Source organism: Stegodyphus dumicola, chromosome 8, assembly GCF_044657685.1.
Source record: "Stegodyphus dumicola isolate Sdum_Otavi_A_Nest chromosome 8, ASM4465768v1".
Lineage (NCBI taxonomy): Eukaryota > Metazoa > Arthropoda > Arachnida > Araneae > Eresidae > Stegodyphus > Stegodyphus dumicola.
In genome coordinates, this window is record NC_140775.1 from 108,434,000 (window position 1) to 108,455,618 (window position 21,619).

Sequence of the window (21,619 nt, forward strand, 5' to 3'; positions counted from 1 at the left end):
ATTTGAGGGCTATTTGCCTTAAGAAATGCCTTCGTGGAGGACTTTGGAAGGGAAACTGGCTCGTATTCACGTTACACATGGGGGAAAACCACGAAAAAAAAACACTCATGCAGCCAGCTTGAAAGTCAGTCGTTCACGTTTTACAAAATATGAAATAGATTTTATAAAAACATATTGGGATCGTATTCAAAATTGGATCATTCTGTTGTTTTATCAGAATATGCCAGTATACGATTGAACAATTCTATTCAATCACATGATCTTGCCTTCCTGAAAGTCATTTGTTAACGTTTCACAAAATATATATCAGTATAAGATGGAACCATCGTGATCCGTTATCCTGACTGATGGAGTCAGCTGTGGATCACAAGACCTTGCCTTTTTTGAAAAGGATTTGTTAAAGTTTCACAAAATATACAAAATATGTATCAGTATACGATTGAAAAAATCATGATCCGTTATCCTGACTGATGGAGTCAGCTGTGGATCACAGGATCTTGCCTTGTTGAAAACAATTTGTTAAAGTTCCACAAAATATATCAGTATACAATGGAACTATCGTGATCCGTTAATTCTGACAAATCTAGTCAGTTGTGGATCACGAGATCTTGCCTTCTTGAAAGTCATTTGTTAAAGAAGTTTCACAAAATATATCAGTATACAATGGAATAATCGTGATCCGTTAATCCTGACTGATTGAGTCAGCTCTAGATCACGAGATCTTGCCTTCTTAAAAGTCATTTGTTAAAGAAGTTTCACAAAATATATCAGTATACAATGGAATAATCGTGATCCGTTAATCCTGACTGATTGAGTCAGCTCTGGATCACGAGATCTTGCCTTCTTAAAATTCATTTGTTAAAGAAGTTTCACAAAATATATCAGTATACAATGGAACAATCGTGATCCGTTAATCCTGACTGATTGAGTCAGTTCTGGATCACGAGATCTTGCCTTGTTGAAAGTCATTTGTTAAAATTTCACAAAATATATCAGTATACGAGGGAACAGTCGTGATCCGATTATACTGACTGCTCTAGCCAGCTGTGGATCACGAGATCTTGCCTCATTGAAAAGGATTTGTTAAAGAAGTTTCACAAAATATATCAGTATACGATTGATAAAATCGTGATCCGTTAATCCTGACTAGTCTAGCCAGCTGTGGATCACGAGATCTTGCCTTGTTAAAGTTTCACAAAATATATCAGTATACGAGGGAATCATCGTGATCCGTTGATCCTGACTGTTCTAGCCAGCTATGGATCACGAGATCTTGCCCTGTTGAAAGGGATTTGTTAAAGTTTCACAAAATATATCAGTATACGATTGATAAAATCGTGATCCGTTTTTCCTGACTAATGGAGTCAGCTGTGGATCACGAGATCTTGGCTTCTTGAAAGAAATTTGTTAAAGTTTCACAAAATATATCAGTATACGATTGATAAAATTGTGATCCGTTTTTCCTGACTAATGGAGTCAGCTTTGGATCACGAGGTCTTGGCTTCTTGAAAGAAATTTGTTAAAGTTTCACAAAATATATCAGTATATGATGGAACAATCGTGATCCAATTACACTGACGAGTCTAGCCAGCTGTGGATCACGAGATCTTGGCTTCTTGAAAGGAATTTGTTAAAGTTTCACAAAATATATCAGTATAGGATGGAACAATCGTGATCCGATTACACTGACGGGTCTAGTCAGTTGTGGATCACGAGATCTTGGCTTCTTGAAAGGAATTTGTTTAAGCTTCACAAAATATATCAGTATATGAAATAATAGCATGTTTTCTATAAAAACAGCTATTGAGTAAAACATTTCTAGCCTTGAAAAACAAAAACAGTAGCAGGGGGAAAAATATTACCCTACCTCAAAGTATTGAAAGGAAATAAGAATACATTTCTATAAAATGGGTGACTCAATAAATATTTGTAGTCTATGAAATACAAAAGAGTAAGAAAAAAATGTTCACATACCTTCACAGAAGCTCTTCCCAGGAGAGTAAGAAGCGTGTATCCACGTTGAGTGCACAGCACAGACTGATCCGAAACTGAAACGCGAGTGGTTTAAATACATTAACGAGTTGCTTCTAGAAACCGACTGGGAAAAATTCTCAGAGCTCTGGAAAAATTTTCACACATTAAAAAAAAAAAAAAAAAAAAAAAAAAAAAAACCTTCCTTTTTTCTTTCTTAATTTGATGTCTTCACTTTTTTATTTCTACAAGGTCAAAAGAATGAAGACATCAAATTAAGAAAGAAAAAGGAAGTATTTTTTTTTTTTTAAATCTTTTTTCAGCTTTGAAAATTTTCTTCCCAGTCGTTAACATTTCGTTTTTGGACTTTCAGTTTCAATTCTTGGACCCATGATGTTCTTTTCTTGATGTTCTTGTAGTATATTCCTATACAAATTCACTCCTTTTCCCCCAAAAAGAAATCTTTTTTTTTATTTTTTTTACCTTCCAATTTGTATAGCTATATACTGAAAACAGGCATTAAAGTCAGTTTGTAGTATATTCCTATACAAATTCACTTAATTTCCCAGCAAAAAGATGTCTTTTTTATTTTTTTACCTTCCAATTTGTATAACTATATGCTGAAAACAGGCTTTAAAGTCCGTTTGTAGTATATTCCTATACAAATTCACTGCCTTCCCCCCGAAAAAAAAGATGTCTTTTTTTTATTTTTTTACCTTCCAATTTGTATAGCTATATACTGAAAACAGGCCTTAAATTCCGTTTGTAGTATATTCCTATACAAATTTACTCTCTTTTCCCCAAAAAGATGTCTTTTTTTTAATTTTACCTTCAAATTTGTATAGCTACATACTGAGAACAGGCGTTCAAGTCCGTTTGTAGTATATTGGTATACATGGTCTATTTTTAGAAACAGTGAGACAACATTCCCACACAAAAGGGGGGTAGGGTTAATTTTTATCATGTCTAGAAGACATGATAAAAATTAACAAAAAGTTTTTTTTTTTTTTTTTTTAACATTTCAAATTTTTTTTTCTGAGCTTTGAAAAATTTTTCCCAGTCGGCAACCAAGTGAAAATTCTGCAGCCAAGACGATTGGCCTTTTACTTTCACTTTGAACACTTTTCTATAAAAGTATTCTACGTTTTCTGTTCAGAACTGTGCGGGCTGTCCAAGGTGCAGCATGCTTTTTCTCTCTCTACCTCATCTGGACCCAGGACCACTCTTCTAGAAAGAGCTTCTGTAAACACAAGCTTTTTTGCAATTTTTGACGTCTCACAGAATAGAAATCATTCCTCCTTTTAGGGGAAAATGTTTCCCATTTGAAAAGCTAGGACCCCTCGTTTGGATTTCATCAGCAGCCGTTTATCAGGGTCTAGCGACATTGGATGATCCATCCATGGATTAGAATTTCCCGTCCGTGGTTTTTATGCATCAAGATTTCAACATAGTTTAAGAAAAATCCTTCAATCCTATTTGAAAGGAGATGACATTTTCCCATGACGGACATTGAAAGACATTTTCCCATGACGAAATCTCTCTATCCCACACCTTCTTCTAAAGTGAAGTTAAAGAGATTTTTCATACCGGGTTTTCAATTTTCACCTCAAATCATACCGTTGACGACGTGTGACACACAAACCGTGACATAAATTTCAGTTTTCATGACAGCTAACAGTCTTGAGGTTTAAACAAATGTATGAAAGAATTTATTTTTGATCCGTTTCAGCGATTGAGTGGGCTGGGAAAAAAAGGCTCTTTCCATGACAGCTAACACGCCTGAGCTTTAAACATGTATGAAAGAATTTATTTTTAATCCATTTCAGCGATTGAGTGGGCTGGGGCAAAATAAGGCCCTTTCCATGACAGCTAACACGCTTGGGCTTTAAAAATGTATGAAAGAATTTGTTTTTAATCGATTTCAGCGATTGAGTGGGCTGTGAAAAGAAAAAAGCTCTTTCCATGACACCTAACATTCTTGAGCTTTAAAAATGTATGAAAGAATTTGTTTTTAATCGATTTCAGTGATTGAGTGGGCTGTGAAAAGAAAAAGCTCTTTCCATGATACCTAACACTCTTGAGGTTTAAAAATGTATGAAAGAATTTATTTTTAATCCATTTCAGCGATTGAGTCGGCTGGGAAACATTTTCTTAGAGCTCAGGGGAAAAAAAGGCTCTTTCCATGACACCTAACACGCTTGAGCTTTAAAAATGTCTGAATGAATTTTTTTTTAATCCATTTCAGCGATTGAGGGGGCTCGGAAAATTTTCTTAGAGCTCAGGGAATGTGTCTCCAGGTTGAATGCACAGCACACATGGATGGGAAGTCGAAACTCAAGTGGCTTAAATAAATATACGAAATTTGGGTCATCGAGTGACTAGGAAAAATTCTCAAATCTCTGGAAATAATTCTGAGTTCAAGCATCGGACATGAGAACAGAAATATATTACAATCATCATGTCATCGTTGTTTTCGAAAGCCAAAAGAATTCCTCATGAAAGAACATCTTTTTTTCCTGATTGTGGGATGGGGTAGAGTTGCTGCATCTTGAACAACCCACACTGATCTGAACAGAAATATGAAATGTTCTTATAGATATAAGAAATGAACTGAAAGTGAAAGTAAAAATGAAATTGTATTGGCTGGAAATATTTCTTGGCTGTTAAATGGGAAAAATATTTCCAAAGCTGAAAAAAAAAACTCTTCCTTTTTTTCTATTAATTTGATGTCTTCACTTTGTTTACTTTGGAATGGAGAAACCCAAAGACTATGACTCATCCTTTCTAAAACATATAATTCCTAGAATGAGTCATGGTCTATTTTTAGAAACAGTGAGACAACATTCCCACACAAAAGGGGGGTAGGGTTAATTTTTATCATCTCTAGAAGACATGATAAAAATTAACAAAAAGTTTTTTTTTTTTTTTTTTTTTTTTTTTTTTTTTTTTTTACATCTCAGATTTTTTTTCTGAGCTCTGAAAATTTTTTCCCAGTCGGCAACCAAGTGAAAATTTTCCAGCCAAGACGATTTGGCTTTTACTTTCACTTTCATCGCTTTTCTATAAAAGTATTCCACGTTTTCTATTCAGAACCGTTCGGGCTATCCAAGGTGCAGCATGCTTTTTCTCTTTCTCTATCTCATCTGGACCCAGGAACATTCTTCTAGAAAGAGCTTCTGTGAACACAAGTTTCTTTCCACTTTTTAATGTCTCACAGAATAGAAATCATTCTTCTGTTTAGGGGAAAATGTTTCCCTTTTGAAAAGCTAGGACCCCTCGTTTGGATTTCATCAGCAACCGTTTATCAGGGTCTAGCGAAATTGGATGATCCATCCATGAATCAGAATTTCCCATCCGTGGTTTGGATGCAACAAGATTTCAACATAGTTTAAGAAAAATCCTTCAATCCTATTTGAAAGGAGATGTCATGATATTGAAAGACACCTCAAACCATACCGTTGACGACGTGTGAGACACAAACCATGACATAAATTTAAGTTTCTATGACAGCTAACACGCTTGAGCTTTAAAAATGTATGAAAAAAGTTATTTTTAATCCATTTCAGCGATTGAATGGGCTGGGGAAAAAAAGGCCCTTTCCATGACAGCTAACACGCTTGAGCTTTAAAAATGTATGAAAGAATTTGTTTTTAATCCATTTCAGCGATTGAGTCTGCTGGGAAACATTTTCTTAGAGCTCAGGGGAAAAAAGGCTCTTTCCATGACAGCTAACACTCTTGATGTTTAAAAATGTATGAAAGAATTTGTTTTTAATCCATTTCAGCGATTGAGTCTGCTGGAAAACATTTTCTTAGAGCTCAGGCGAAAAAGGGCTCTTTCCATGACAGCTAACACTCTTGAGCTTTAAAAATGTATGAAAGAATTTGTTTTTAATCCATTTCAGCGATTGAGTCTGCTGGGAAACATTTTCTTAGAGCTCAGGGGAAAAAAGGCTCTTTCCATGACAGCTAACACTCTTGATGTTTAAAAATGTATGAAAGAATTTATTTTTAATCCATTTCAGTGATTGAGTTGCCTGGGAAACATTTTCTTAGAGCTCAGGGAATGTGTCTCCAGGTTGAATGTACAGCACACACGGATGGGAAGTCGAAACTCGAGTGGCTTAAAAAATAAATATACGAAAGTTGGGTCATCGAGCTGACTAGGAAAAATTTTCAGAGTTCTGGAAATAATTCTGAGTTCAAGCATGGGACATGAGAACAGAAATGTATTACAATCATCATGTCATCATTGTTTTCGAAAGCCAAAAGAATTCCTCATGAAAGAACATCTTTTTTTCCTGGTTGTGGGATGGAGTAGAGTTGCCGCATCTTGAACAACCCACACTGATCTGAACAGAAACATGAAATGTTCTTATAGATATAAGAAATGAATTGAAAGTGAAAGTAAAAATGAAATTGTATTGGCTGGAAATATTTCTTGGCTGTTGAATGGGAAAAATATTTCCAGAGCTGAAAAAAAAAAAACTCTTCCTTTTTTCTATTAATTTGATGTCTTCACTTTGTTTACTTTGGAATGGAGAAACCCAAAGACCATGACTCATCCTTTCTAAAACATATAATTCCTAGAATGGTCTAATTTTAGAAACAGTGAGACAACATTCCCACACAAAAGGAGGTAGGGTTAATTTTTATCATGTCTAGAAAACATGATAAAAATTAACAAAAATTTTTTTTTTTTTTTACATCTCGTAATTCTTTTCTGAGCTCTGAAAATTTTTTCCCAGTCGGCAACCAAGTGAAAAATTTCCAATCTGCTTTTACTTTCACTTTCAACTCTTTTCTATAAAAGCATTCCACGTTTTCTGTTCAGAACCGTGCGGGCTCTCCATGGTGCAACATGCTTTTTCTCTCTCTACTTCGTCTGCAGCTCTATGACAGCTAACACGCTTGAGCTTTAAAAATGTATGAAAGAAGTTATTTTTAATTCATTTCAGCCATTGAGTAAGCTGGGGAAAAAAAGGCTCTTTCCATGACAGATAACACTCTTGAGGTTTAAAAATGTATGAAAGAATTTATTTTTAATCCATTTCAGTGATTGAGTGGGCTGGGAAACATTTTCTTAGAGCTCAGGGAATGTGTCTCCAGGTTGAATGCACAGCACACACGGATGGGAAGTCGAAACTCGAGTGGCTTAAAAAATAAATATACGAAAGTTGGGTCATCGAGCTGACTAGGAAAAATTTTGAGAGGTCTGGAAATAATTCTGAGTTCAAGCATGGGACATGAGAACAGAAATCTATTACAATCATCATGTCATCATTCTTTTCGAAAGCCAAAAGAATTCCTCATGAAGGAACATCTTTTTTTCCTGGTTGTGGGATGGAGTAGAGTTGCTGCATCTTGAACAACCCACACTGATCTGAACAGAAACATGAAATGTTCTTATAGATATAAGAAATGAATTGAAAGTGAAAGTAAAAATGAAATTGTATTGGCTGGAAATATTTTTTGGCTGTTGTATGGGAAAAATATTTCCAAAGCTGAAAAAAAAAAAAAAAAGAAAAGAAAACTCTTCCTTTTTTTCTATTAATTTGATGTCTTCACTTTGTTTACTTTGGAATGGAGAAACCCAAAGACCATGACTCATCCTTTCTAAAACATATAATTCCTAGAATGGTCTAATTTTAGAAACAGTGAGAGAACATTCCCACACAAAAGGGGGGTAGGGTTAATTTTTATCATGTCTAGAAAACATGATAAAAATTAACAAAATTTTTTTTTTTTTTACATCTCGTAATTTTTTTCTGAGCTCTGAAAATTTTTTCCCAGTCGGCAACCAAGTGAAAAATTTCCAATCGGCTTTTACTTTCACTTTCAACTCTTTTCTATAAAAGCATTCCACGTTTTCTGTTCAGAACCGTGCGGGCTCTCCATGGTGCAACATGCTTTTTCTCTCTCTACCTCATGTGCAGCTCTATGACAGCTAACACGCTTGAGCTTTAAAAATGTATGAAAGAAGTTATTTTTAATCCATTTCAGCGATTGAGTGGGCTGGGGAAAAAAAGGCTCTTTCCATGACAGCTAACACTCTTGAGGTTTAAAAATGTATGAAAGAATTTATTTTTAATCCATTTCAGTGATTGAGTGGGCTGGGAAACATTTTCTTAGAGCTCAGGGAATGTGTCTCCAGGTTGAATGCACAGCACACACGGATGGGAAGTCGAAACTCGAGTGGCTTAAAAAATAAATATACGAAAGTTGGGTCATCGAGCTGACTAGGAAAAATTTTGAGAGGTCTGGAAATAATTCTGAGTTCAAGCATGGGACATGAGAACAGAAATGTATTACAATCATGATGTCATCATTCTTTTCGAAAGCCAAAAGAATTCCTCATGAAAGAACATCTTTTTTTCCTGGTTGTGGGATGGAGTAGAGTTGCTGCATCTTGAACAACCCACACTGATCTGAACAGAAACATGAAATGTTCTTATAGATATAAGAAATGAATTGAAAGTGAAAGTAAAAATGAAATTGTATTGGCTGGAAGTATTTCTTGGCTGTTGTATGGGAAAAATATTTCCAAAGCTGAAAAAAAAAAAAAAAAGAAAACTCTTCCTTTTTTTCTATTAATTTGATGTCTTCACTTTGTTTACTTTGGAATGGAGAAACCCAAAGACCATGACTCATCCTTTCTAAAACATATAATTCCTAGAATGGTCTAATTTTAGAAACAGTGAGAGAACATTCCCACACAAAAGGGGGGTAGGGTTAATTTTTATCAGGTCTAGAAAACATGATAAAAATTAACAAAATTTTTTTTTTTTTTACATCTCGTAATTTTTTTCTGAGCTCTGAAAATTTTTTCCCAGTCGGCAACCAAGTGAAAAATTTCCAATCGGCTTTTACTTTCACTTTCAACTCTTTTCTATAAAAGCATTCCACGTTTTCTGTTCAGAACCGTGCGGGCTCTCCATGGTGCAACATGCTTTTTCTCTCTCTACCTCATGTGCAGCTCTATGACAGCTAACACGCTTGAGCTTTAAAAATGTATGAAAGAAGTTATTTTTAATCCATTTCAGCGATTGAGTGGGCTGGGGAAAAAAAGGCTCTTTCCATGACAGCTAACACTCTTGAGGTTTAAAAATGTATGAAAGAATTTATTTTTAATCCATTTCAGTGATTGAGTGGGCTGGGAAACATTTTCTTAGAGCTCAGGGAATGTGTCTCCAGGTTGAATGCACAGCACACACGGATGGGAAGTCGAAACTCGAGTGGCTTAAAAAATAAATATACGAAAGTTGGGTCATCGAGCTGACTAGGAAAAATTTTGAGAGGTCTGGAAATAATTCTGAGTTCAAGCATGGGACATGAGAACAGAAATGTATTACAATCATGATGTCATCATTCTTTTCGAAAGCCAAAAGAATTCCTCATGAAAGAACATCTTTTTTTCCTGGTTGTGGGATGGAGTAGAGTTGCTGCATCTTGAACAACCCACACTGATCTGAACAGAAACATGAAATGTTCTTATAGATATAAGAAATGAATTGAAAGTGAAAGTAAAAATGAAATTGTATTGGCTGGAAATATTTCTTGGCTGTTGTATGGGAAAAATATTTCCAAAGCTGAAAAAAAAAAAAAAGAAAACTCTTCCTTTTTTTCTATTAATTTGATGTCTTCACTTTGTTTACTTTGGAATGGAGAAACCCAAAGACCATGACTCATCCTTTCTAAAACATATAATTCCTAGAATGGTCTAATTTTAGAAACAGTGAGAGAACATTCCCACACAAAAGGGGGGTAGGGTTAATTTTTATCAGGTCTAGAAAACATGATAAAAATTAACAAAATTTTTTTTTTTTTTTACATCTCGTAATTTTTTTCTGAGCTCTGAAAATTTTTTCCCAGTCGGCAACCAAGTGAAAAATTTCCAATCGGCTTTTACTTTCACTTTCAACTCTTTTCTATAAAAGCATTCCACGTTTTCTGTTCAGAACCGTGCGGGCTCTCCATGGTGCAACATGCTTTTTCTCTCTCTACCTCATGTGCAGCTCTATGACAGCTAACACGCTTGAGCTTTAAAAATGTATGAAAGAAGTTATTTTTAATCCATTTCAGCGATTGAGTGGGCTGGGGAAAAAAAGGCTCTTTCCATGACAGCTAACACTCTTGAGGTTTAAAAATGTATGAAAGAATTTATTTTTAATCCATTTCAGCGATTGAGTCTGCTGGGAAACATTTTCTTAGAGTTCAGAAAAAAAAAGGCTCTTTCCATGACAGCTAACACTCTTGAGCTTTAAAAATGTATGAAAGAATTTATTTTTAATCCATTTCAGCGATTGAGTGGGCTGGGAAACATTTTCTTAGAGCTCAGGGGAAAAAAGGCTCTTTCCATGACACCTAACACTCTTGAGGTTTAAACATGTATGAAAGAATTTATTTTTAATCCATTTCAGCGATTGAGTGGGCTGGGAAACATTTTCTTAGAGCTCAGGGAATGTGTCTCCAGGTTGAATGCACAGCACACACGGATGGGAAGTCGAAACTCGAGTGGCTTAAAAATAAATATACGAAATTTGGGTTATCGAGGTGACTAGGAAAAATTCTCCGAGTTCTGGAAATAATTCTGAGTTCAAGTATGGGACATGACAACAGAAATGTATTACAGTCATCATGTCATCATTGTTTTCGAAAGCCAAAAGAATTCCTCATGAAAGAACATCTTTTTTTTTCCTGGTTGTGGGATGGAGTAGAGTTGCTGCATCTTGAACAACCCACACTGATCTGAACAGAAACATGAAATGTTCTTATAGATATAAGAAATGAATTGAAAGTGAAAGTAAAAATGAAATTGTATTGGCTGGAAATATTTCTTGGCTGTTGAATGGGAAAAATATTTCCAGAGCTGAAAAAAAAAAAAAAAACTCTTCTTTTTTTTCTATTAATTTGATGTCTTCACTTTGTTTACTTTGGAATGGAGAAACCCAAAGACGATGACTCATCCTTTCTAAAACATATAATTCGTAGAATGAGTCATGGTCTATTTTTAGAAACAGTGAGACAATATTCCCACACAAAAGGGGGGTAGGGTTAATTTTTATCATGTCTAGAAGACATGATAAAAATTAACAAAAAGTGGTTTTTTTTTTTTTTTTTTTTTTTTTTTTTTTTTTTTTTTTTTTACATCTCAGAATTTTTTTTCTGAGCTCTGAAAATTTTTTCCCAGTCGGCAACCAAGTGAAAAATTTCCAATCGGCTTTTACTTTCACTTTCAACTCTTTTCTATAAAAGCATTCCACGTTTTCTGTTCAAAACCGTGCGGGTTCTCCATGGTGCAACATGCTTTTTCTCTCTCTACCTCATCTGCAGCTAGGATGTTTTTCCTTCTTCAAGAAGTGGAATTTTTTGGGAATACCTTACTATTTCACGAGCTAGCTGTTTCTTATATTTCGAGGAGATTTCAATGGAATTGTTTATAGATGTCACCTATTGCAGATGGGGAAAAAGTCTATACTGGATCGCTGGAGACATCTCATCCAGATAGGTCACGTTATATTTTTTCCCACACCTAAATAAATTGGACATGAGCCATCCTTTTGTTTTCTCATCCAACAAAGATAGACACTGCAGACCGTTTTGGGTTTTCACTCTTCGCGAACCGAGACGAGCCGCAGCCACACTTTGCGTTTTCTCTGAGCGCAATAATGGATCACGTGAGCAGCCATTTTGTTTCCCATCTCACCCAGATAGGTCATGTTATATTTTTTTCATGCACCTAGCCAATTTTGGACATGAGCCATCCTTTTGTTTTTTTTTCTATCGAACCAAGATAGACTCTCGAGACAATTTTGTTTCTCAACGGAAAAGTAAATTTTCTGAATGGGTGCCGGTGTTCGAATACTTTTGTGACCGACTGTACCTGTATTTTAATTCTCATAGGGAAGTAGACTGTCACGTGATATGCGAATTAAATGATGATAAAGTCAGCAGCCTTCGTATCGGGCAAAGTCCATAGTAAGATGAAAATGACGATAAAGATGAAACAAAATCTAGATTAAATAGTTGAAAATAATAAAATATATATAAGAACTACAATCTAACATTATGATGTATAGATCTGAGCCGTTTATCCGGCTGTTTGATTAGATAGTCGTACTCCCTTATGTTTTAAATAACTTCGTGAGTGGAGGAATCACATCTTTCGTAGAATTTGACTGTAATCTTCAGTAATTCGGCACATAATGGTAAAATCTTTAGAGAATTATGGATGAAAGAGTTCCCAACGAACCGCGGAAAGTTCGATAGGAATCTGAGAGTTTTACTCTGAAAACTTTGAGGCCTTGCTCTGTTTGAACGTGCAGTAGCTGCAAGGGGCGTAGCTAGAGGGGGGCATCTGTCCCCGGGTGCAGAACCCAAGGGGCGCCAAACTGATGTTACGACATTTTAGAATTAAATGTTTTCGATCCTTGGCAAGCAGTAGGGGGCGCAAAATCTTCAGTTGTCCCTGGGCGCAAATTCCTCGCTACGACTCTGGTAGCTGGCCACGCCGGAGCGGCATATAGAATTATGGGTCGGATTGCCTGTAGATAGAGTGTTCTTTTAGCGTTGATATTTAACTTCGAATATTTGCACATCAGAGGGTATATGCTTATTAAGGCACGTTGTGCTTTGTTTCTGATATAATTAACATGAAATTTGAAAGTTAACTTCTGGTCGAGATAAACACCTAGATATTTTACTTAGTGGCCACGTGACACGATTTGTTCGCCCATCGTAATTTCTTCTAAGTCTTGAGAGATACAGTCAAAAGTCGTTAATCCGGACTCGTCGGGACATCGGAGATTCCGGATTATCGATTTTTCCGGATTATAGATTATCAGTTTAAATCTCGTTAGATGGCATGCAGAAATTATAAAATTAAAAATATGAAACCGTAATTTATGAAATAAAGAACAATTATGATCTAAAGGGTATTAAAATTTACCAAAAGAAAAAGCTTAATATTTATTTGTTTACTTTATTAAACATTTCTTTCAATGTAAGTGGTTTAAGTTGCTTCGTTTTATGTGATAATACTTTCTCTTTAATTCTATAAATAAACATAATTTCTTGTTAAGTTACAAAGTTCCGCTGTTCAAGTCCTATAATTTCTGTGTCGAGAATACCGACTAATTTGTCAATCGAAATTTTTTCGTTTTCAATAACCTCTGTGTCACTTTCTTCACTATCGGAATCGAATTATAATGACGAGGAATTTGATTTAAATCATATCAAAGACGGAGTACATCGAGATGAAATACTACATTTAGTAAGGAATTATAAGCCAAATAAAAGAAACATCTGCCCTGAAGATAAGGATAGTGCTGACAGATCAAATTCCAATTCATTGGCGCCGCGGCGTTTCCCCCCCCCCCCCGCCGCAGAGCAGCGTGAAATTGATAAACAGATTTCGGAATAGTTAGAGAAACAAAGGATATGCCTTTATCCATTTTTTGCGGCAATTTCACTTTTTGTTTGATGGACATCGAAACATACTTTCGCTTTGTAGATCCTTTGGGAGCTCCAGCATCGGAAATTCTATTTGACATAATCTAAAGTTCAAGCTTACTTTTATAAAATTGCTCTAACAGTCTGCAAAAAATAATAAGCCGGATCCAATTCGAAGATTAAGGAACAACGCAATCTGCAACATTAACTGAAAGAGATAATTAGATAATTTTAGCTTATACCGTCCGTTATACATTAAACGCGCAAGCGTAAACGTATTATGCGCAGCCGTATAGGTCTTACACGCATTCGTGAACGCCTATGCGCATGCGCAGAAAGTTTGTAGCTCAGATGTCTGGATTATAGATCATTTCGGATTATGGATGTCCGAATTAACGACTTTTGACTGTATTTCCTTTTTTAAAGTAAATATCTTTTGATTTTTCGAGGTTAATTTTAACTTTCCTTCCTTTAAACCATGGTGAAATGTAATTAATGGCATTCTGTAGTTTATTTCTTGCATGATATGGATTAAGTGAGTGACATAAAAGTGCCGTGTCATCGGCATAGCATGCAGTGAGACTATTTTCAATATTAGGAAGATCATTAGTATATAAATTATAGAGAAGCGGGGAAATTACCGACCTCTGTGGTAAACAAGAGTGAATTTTTCTTGTCGTGGAATAGTTATCTTGAATCTTAACTTGAAAAGTTCTGTTCTTTAAAAATTAGATGGATGATGACAGGTGGGGAATTATAGTTCATCAGCTTGATGATAAGACCGTGATGCCAAACTTTATCGAAGGCTTTCTGTATTTCCTTTTTCCTCCTTTCTCTAGGTCCATAAAAATAGCAGCAAGTTCTTCCTTTTTATTAAAATTTTCACCTATGAATTCTACGATTCGGGCGATCTGCTGAGTCGTTGAGAATCCCTGGCGAAATCCGAAATGATGGTCTTTGATGATGTTATTTTCATTAATAAAAGTGGTGAGTCGAGACTCGATAAGCCTTTCGAAAAGTTTGGCAATCGCAGGTAGAAGACTGATCGGTCTAAAGTTACTTGTGAGATTTCCAGCTTTGCCAGGCTTTTTAATGATAGTTAGAATGGCGTGTTTCCAACTTTTTGGGAATGTATTAAGTCTTAAGTATGCATTAAAATATTTGTAATAAGGACGATGCCTTTCCTTGGGAGGTATTGCAGAGCCTTATTAGTGATATTGTCATATCCAGATGCTTTCTTTGGATTAAGTTTCTTTATAATTTTCTGTATTTCTTTGGGAAAGGTCGGGTTGTTTTGATTTTCAGAATCTTTGCAGAGGAACTCGGTCACGTGATTGATAATATTGATATCATTCTGGTGTGGGAAATTTTTTATATTAAACTGTTGTTCATAGTTATTAGCGAAGAGCTTAACAACTTTCTTATGATCGTAAATTTTGGTATTATTATCATCTAGAATGGGTCCAATATTGCAGGGAGTGCTTTGGAGAGCTTTAGCAACTTTCCACACAGAGTGGTCGGTGTGCAAAAGACTTTCAATGAAGTTATCCCAGCAATTGTTTCTGTACTCTTGGATAAATTTTCTGAGGTTTCGATTGACAGCATTAAATCTTCTTTTGTCTTGGGTGGAGTGGAACCGTTGATAAATTTTTCTTAGTCTATTTTTCTCTGTAATTTTCTGTCTAATATTGTGTGGGAGCGTATAATTAGTTTGTTTTGAAATAAATTTGGAATGGTTAATATCTTCGTTGATTTTATTGCTAAGATAGACTGTGGCATCATGAATTTCGCTGTTATTAGTCATTTTAGTGGTAGCAGATATGTTTTCTTCAAGGTGATAAGCATAGTTTTCCCAATTAATGCGACACTTTATAGGCGGAAGACCATGCTTTAAGCCATATAAAGTGAAGCGTATTGGTAGGTGATCTGAAGGAAGTTCATTATCCACTTGGAGAAAAGGTATTTGAGGAACATTGAAGGTAATTAATACATCAGAGAAAAGGTATTTGAGGAACATTGAAGGTAATTAATACATCAGAGAAAAGGTATTTGAGAAACATTGAAGGTAATTAATACATCAGAGAAAAGGTATTTGAGGAACATTGAAGGTAATTAAGATGTCTAATACATCAGAAGTATTTGAGATTTGATGAGGATGCGTAGGTTCATTTGGACCATAAATGTTGATATCAGGGTTGTTGATGATGTAATTATTAAGAATAATTCCGTCTGGATTCTTTCGCCCGGAACCACTTTTACTCTAATATCAGTAATGTGGCGTATATGATTAATTAATTTTCCAGCTTCAGTGCGTGGAATTTCAACATAAAAACGGGTAGGTTAACAGCTATGCCATCGCGTATGCGCTGTATTTGTTTGCATTTTAGTACAGGAATGTTTTGAAATTTAAGATCTTCTTCAATTTCTTTTATGTGTGTGCCATTTGATAACACTTTTATTATGCTTCTAACCACTTTGTCAGAGTTCAGTAAAAATGTGTGATAGAGAATCTTTCGAGAATCAAGCCTATTCTGAACTTTGCGGTAGTCGTCGGCAGAAAACAGCTTTATCCTGAAGTTTTCGCCTTCTATTTTTCCTTCAATTTTTTCGATGCCTAAATCTTCTTTTATTTCTTTACGTAATTCTTTCCAATTTATTTTAGGGTCTGTGATAATAAGTGGTGGAATTTTGCCAGCGTATTTACGTGGTTGTTTAAATCCTGTGGTACAGTACTCGTGGTCGTTAATTGCAGTAGTCGTGATGTAACTCGCAGAAGTATCAATTTCAGTGTCTTGTTCCATATTATCTAAGTTTTCTTCGTTAAGAAGAGAGGCAAATTTTGATTGAGTTTTAAAGGGGAGTAAATCCTCTTCAACCGAGGAGTTACTGTTATTGCGTGTGCGTTTTCTGGGAACCTGTTTCCATTCATCTTTGGTTTTAGTGTTTTGTGAAATGTCTATTTTTTCGACTTGTTTTACAAGGCTTTCGGGAGTGTTATAAGTATCATTAAGAGTTTTATGATACTGTTGCCTCAGATTGTTTAGCACATCTAGTTGCTCACTATTCGGTTTGCCGTCGACGAAATTCGCTGAAGAATTTGCAATTTCTTTTTCCAGGGTGAGAAGTAAGTCCAGATTCTTAAGGTGTGTATCCTTTACCGTTTCCATATCGTCTTCGTAAAAAAGCAATAATAGCGCGGGAGACGGACTCTCAACTTAGAATCAGGATGACCAAAAAGAACAAATTACAGCTCGGAAATGATGTTTCACTTACTAAGCGTAATTAGGCTTAGCATCGCGCAGCACAAAAACGTTAATTATTTTACCAGTTTCGCTCAAAATCAAAAATACTAAGTCACACTAAATAAAGTAACACTTAAATTATATTAAGCACACAAAGTCACAATTCAAGTGAACTCAGAAATACAAAATGAAAGCATAAACTGAAGGGCTCACCAACTTCCAAGTAACATCCAAGTCTCGCACGATCTTTATGCGCTTTTACGTCCGTAACGTGAACGAAGAGCCAATAGCCGACCAAGTTCTTATCACGTGTCATAATCGGAAAATTTTCTTGCTTACCCGTAGACAAATTTATTCCAAAACCGACTAATTATACGCTCCCACACAATATTAGACAGAAAATTATAGAGAAAAATAGACTAAGAAAAATTTATCAACGTTCCCACTCCACCCAAGAAAAAAGATGATTTAATGCTGTCAATTGAAATCTCAGAAAATTTATACAAGACTACAGAAACAATTGCTGGGATAACTTCATTGAAAGTCTTACGCACACCGACCACTCTGTGTGGAAAGTTGCTAAAGCTCTCCCTCCAACTCCTCAACGGTGTTACCGAAAGACCCGTAACGGGAATCGTTCTCCCTTTTTTACCTGCTCACAAATAATCACGAAAGGAGTGGGCTTCCAACGTCAAATGCACCGAACTTCACTAACAGAGTTCCATGAAAGATTATGGTGAGTTTCTGAGTAAACCTTTCGAATTCTATTTCTGCGTGTTATATCTCAAAGACCAACAGGATGAAGTAAATCTTCAACCAACCCGATTGGTTTGTATGATGGCTGCCCACAACGTTTCATTCTAATCTTCAACGATGCGGTTTGAAAAGGACATGACGATTTGAGTAAGGTTGAAGGAGGGACCTCAAATGGACAACAGGTAAGACATATCTTCTTTCAGAAGTTTAGAAAAATATTTTATTAGAAAATGATCTACTTTGGCTCTTTCTATTTTGTAGATGTTTTTATTGATTCTTTAACAGCTCTGTAAAGTTCCTTCTCGAGTCGTCTCATCGACCGGGAAAATGTTTCTGAGATTCTTTAAAATAATATCTAAAGGAGTTAGGTGAATAAAACGGTTTAATCCATTTCTGGAAAAAAATTCTGATCTCTTAAAAGAAAATTCTGAAACACAAATGAAGAAGACGTGTCTTCTTTTAGAAGGGTGGTCATTTTGAAATTTTGCTGGAAAGCTTATCTTAATAATGTTAGAAAAATCTCTGATTCGCGTGGCATGTCTCTGATACCTTCTAAATCTCAAGAATGTTGTCTGTAATGGAAACGGAAATTTATATCACGGTCTATCTCCCACACGTCAACGGTATGGTTTGAGGGGAAAATTTAAAACCCGGTAAGAAAAGTCTCTTTGACTTCACTTCTAAAGAGGATGTGTGATAGACGGACAAAAGAAATACAAAAGAAATTGGAAGCTATCTTTAAACATAGTGGTATCTCCTTTTAAATGTTGAAGGATTTTCTCGAACTGTGTTGAGATCCTTATAAATCCAAACCATTGGCGGGAAATTCCGATATAAACGGATAGGTGATAAAATTTGGCTAGATAATAGATGCAGGAGATTCTGATAAACGGATGCCGATAAAATCATTGGCTAGAACACACGAGTTCGGGAGATTTCGCTAAACGGATGCCCATGAAATTTCAGAAATCCAAACCCATTGGCTAGAACACGTGTTGCAGTATATGTGCGAGAGATTTCGCTAAACGGATACTGAGGAAAACTTTTGACCAGAACCGATGCGGAAGATTCTGACAAACGGATGCTGATGAAATCCGAACTATGGGCCCTACCTTTTCAAATGGAAACATTTTCCTATAAACTGAGGGAGTATTTCTATTCTGTGAAACGCAGAAGAATGGAAAGAAACCTATCTTCACAAAAGCTCTTTCTAGAATGGTGGAGTTTGTATCCAGGTGAGTCCAGACCACGGACTTATCTAAAGCGAAACTCGAATGACTTAAATAGAAAAGCGACAGTCCATTCTTAAAAAATGGAGATGTCTTGTCGATAGAGTGGGTTGGAAAAAAATTCTGAGAGCTGAGAAAAAATATCTCTGTCTATCTGTTTAGAGAAAAGAGAAAAAACAAAAGAGTCGCACAAGTCTATTTCTTTAATTGAGGCGTAAAAACAAAACCTCTTTCATTCTTTCTGCAATGCTTAATTCATACTTCCGACACATAAAAGTCATATTTAAGAGGGGTCTTATCTAAAATGTATAGTGAAACACAGAACCATGTCTAGAATAACAAGAACACTATGAACGGAAATTTGTTTTAATGGTCCTTTACATTTTACAATACTTTACTCGGAAATGTTTAAAAGAATACTTTGAGTAAATATTTGAATAGGACTTACCTTTCATGAAAACCATTTTCTACCCAGACGAAAGCAGGAATACATTTCGAAAAATATTCTCATCCTAAAACTCTCTGCCCGTTCTAGTTGTAGGGTATATATTTATTTTAACTAACATTTATTTTAAGTTTAAACTATCTTTCCTGTCAAGCCTTACTTTCCCCTGGAACTGCCAATGCCAGAGTATGTAAATTTTAGTAGAACGCGCAAGGATTCAAATTATTAGCGGAAGTATTCTGAGTTAAATAGAAAGGAAACGAGTTCGAGGTGTGCTGTTCTTACTTCACGAGCGCGGAGGTAGTTAGCCAGAAATTGAAGAACCCCGCGTTTCGGCCTGTGTGCTTGCCTGGAAGAATTGTTAATCGTTCAAGTGATCTTCAAGTTTGCTGAATTAGCAGCGGTATTGTAAAACGCGGTGAGGTTAGTTACTTTTAGAGAGCCTCGTATTTAGAGTCTTGTCATTAGTTTCTTTTCAGGTTATTATTTTTATTTTACCGCCGAGTTGGCGTAGTTTGTGAGCGTCAAGAGCATGCACTTGTAATTTATTACATTGAATAAAAAGGGACTTAAACCCTTAGCAAGACTCTGTCATTTATCCAGTTTCAACAGTCACCTCTTGGTTGCGTGCAAGTTGGAGACGCGCAACGCTACATTGGCGCCCGAGCACTTATCGAACTGAAATGGCCGAAAATTGGATGGAAACCGCTGGACAACACCAAGAAATGACAAGCCAATTGGAAGGATTTGGATACCTGGTCCAGACTTCGAGAGCGTCAATCAAGCCAAACGTCAATTTCGACGGAAAAAATTCGGTGGCGATATTTTTAGAAGGCCTAGAAAATCACTTTCAGCTCTACCATGTGCCTGAAAGACAAAAAGTTGCCATCGCCACATCCGCACTAAGAGGACGCTATGGTGGAAAATATAGGCAAATTTTTATTAGGGGAATTTGGAAGCCAGACATATACATTTGAAAATTTCAAAAAATCGTTAGTAAAGGCCTTCCCCATAGTGAAAGATCGAGCAAGGCTGGAAGCCGAACTATATAGTTTCTATCAACGGGATATAGCAGAATTGACGGACTTTATTCTACGAAAAATTAAGCTGACGGATATGCTGTATGGGAAGAAACCCGATGCGGAGATTATTGAAATAATCTTACCAAGATTGTTACCCGCTGTTCAAGACAACTTCGAACTTAGAAACCCAAGCACATTGCAGGAGCTCTTCGAATTGGCGGTGAAGTTTCAAAATCGCAGAATAGCGGAAAAAGCTAGAGGGGCAACGTATTCTCAAAGTACCCAAAGGAAATCTTCAAATGAGGAAACCCGAAATGGAAATCGCTCTTATGGGGGAAAGAGCTATCAAGCTAACTCATCGAAACTCGAAGGTCAAGGCCCAAAAAGAAAATTCGAAAATAAACATCCGCGTACCCAGAAGGCACAAATTGAAAGGAAGGCTTTAAACGAGTAGAGGGGCCTGTGAAAGGGAGGGTCCAAACCCCGGAAGTTTTAAAAAAACCCTCAAAAAGACATTTAAATACGGTCATCGTAAAAAACTCACATCTACCAATTATACAAGTCCTGGTTGGCGATGTAGAAGCCCTCATCGATACAGGAGCAGAAGGAAGTTTTATGAGCGAAAATTTCTTCAAAAAGAATTTTTATAGGGTACGATTATTTAAAACCAAAAATACGGAAATTATAGCGGCGCAACGAAAAACATGTCACTGCATCGGGAAATTATCATTAAACATACAGGTAAAAGAGGAAAGCCTCAAAGTATTAATTTTTGTAGTGAAGAATCAGCAAAATCCTCTTATTTTAGGTATGGAGTTTTTAAGGGCCGCGAGGGCCAAATTGAATTTTCAAGACAGTTCCGTGGTGCTGGAGATGGACCAGAGGGTGGTGGAACCTGTGGAGAAACCGCAAGTGGACCTTAGCCATCTGAATGACCATGAAAGGCAAGCCATCCAGCAAGTGGTGAGTAATTTTTCTAACTTGTTTTCAGAAAAGCCGGGAAATTGTAAATAGTTACGCATAAGATACAATTAACTGCCTAAAAACCTTGTAGGACTAAACCTTACCGCTATGACAAACAAAAAGACGTAATCATCGAAGAACATATTCAGGAGATGTTAAAGAATAAAATAATAACGCCCATAAATAGTGAGTACGCGAGTCCAGTCGTACTATGTAGGAAAAAGAACGAGTTTCCTCCTTCGGATAAAAGGACTTGGAGGTTTGCTATTGATTACAGAAAACTAAATAGTATTACTAAATTCCCATTTTACCCTTTACCGGTTATAGAGGAAATTATTAGACAGATCAAATCGACAAGATACATGTCTACTTTGGACTAAGTCTGGCTACTATCAAATAGCTATGAGACCCGAAGACATACATAAAACCCCGTTTATAACAAAATCGGGCACTTATGCATTTTTACGCATGCCCTTTGGGTTGTGTGGGGCCCCATCAACATTCCAGAGAGCTATGGACATTGTTCTAAAGCCTGTCCTAG